Source organism: Manacus vitellinus, unplaced genomic scaffold (genome assembly GCF_001715985.3).
Source record: "Manacus vitellinus isolate BGI_N305 unplaced genomic scaffold, ASM171598v3 scaffold_129_pilon, whole genome shotgun sequence".
Lineage (NCBI taxonomy): Eukaryota > Metazoa > Chordata > Aves > Passeriformes > Pipridae > Manacus > Manacus vitellinus.
Window position 1 is genome coordinate 290,581 of NW_021938948.1, and position 1,519 is coordinate 292,099.

The window sequence follows — 1,519 nt, forward strand, 5'->3', positions numbered from 1 at the left end:
GCCCCCCTTTCTCCCCAGGCTCCCGAAAAGCAGGAGACCCCTTGGAGCTGAGGGAATTTTTGAGGCTTTCTCTCAGCTCCAGGAGCTGCTTTTCCCGTGGCTGAGGATCACACACGGAGCCCCTGGAAAAGTGGAGTGAGCAGCAGCAGCTGCACTTGGAGGGGGAGGAAGAGGATGGGTGTGCGAGCACGGGTCGTGCTGCTGGGAGAGGAGGTATCCAGGGAACTGCTCAAGTAACAATGTTTTATAAATACATGGAAATTCCTGCAAAGGACAAAGCCATTTCCCTGCCACAAGCATAAAAAAAAAAATCAATTATTTCATTCATGGCCACCACCAGCCCACAGGGACCTTCCCTGCTGTGCTTGGGCTCATTTCCAGGCTTTGCTGTCCAGCCAGGCCCTTTCTCATCCCGTTCCAGACATCCAGGACCTAACAGGTCTCGCAAGATCGCGGTTTCAAGAGGTATTCTCAGTTTGAATCACAGAATCATGGAATGTCCTGAGTCTGAGGAGGCCCACAAGGATCGAGTCCAAATATTGGGCATCCCCACTCCTGCACGGGGACACGTGTGACCCTGCAGCCACCACGGTGCTCCCGGGGAAGAGAGGAGCCCATAAAAGCAGAATCTCCATAAAAACGGGGACGTGAGAAGACTGAGAGATCCAGCAACAACCAGGAAGAAGAGCTGGCGAAAAACCCACCCAGGTGAAGGCAGGAGATCTGCCTGGGGACGGGGCCACCGGGCAGGGGATGTGGTGGCCTCTCCACCTGCCGGGCAATCCCTTATTGTCCCAGCTCCTGCTGCCTTGTAAAGGGCTGATGGATAATGCTCATCATGGAGCCGAGCGATGCCGTCACCCCACTCCCTCCTCACCCCACGATCCATCTTCTTTATAGCGAGGACCCGGAGCCAGCACCATCTGCGGCACCAGAAATACAATTACCGGGGGGTGGGGGGGGGGTGGGGGGAGAGCCCCTCTCCTTCCAAATTTCATAGAGACCTCGCAGAGCAACCCTAAATTACTCCCCGCACACCAGGGACCTCGTGCGCCACCGCTTCCCTTTAGGAATAATTACAGGCGGGAATTAGCAAGTCTGATTTCTCTCCCCGCTCCTCCGCGCCCTCCCCGGAGCTTCCCCCTCCTCCAAAATAAAAAAAAAAGAACGAGGAGAAATTGAAATTGATCCCCGGCTCCGGCGCTGGCCAGCTGTAATTTAATCAGAAAAGCCTCTCTCTTGGCATTTATTTATTTTTTTTAACCCCGAGGTCCTAAATTAAAAAGGAGAGGATGGTGGGGTGGGAATGGGAACAGAGGGAGCCACGGGTTTGGGAGTTGCTGGAGCCTCTCACCAGCCCCTGAGTGTGGAGACTGTGCCGAGGGGGTGACGGGCTCACACCACCCTGGTTTGGTGTCCTGGCTCCCAGTGCCTGTTCCCACACTCTGCTCCCCATGGACACCCTCGATCCGGTCCAGTTTAGGCTCAGGGGCTGTTGGCTGTGCTGGAATCAAAAAAA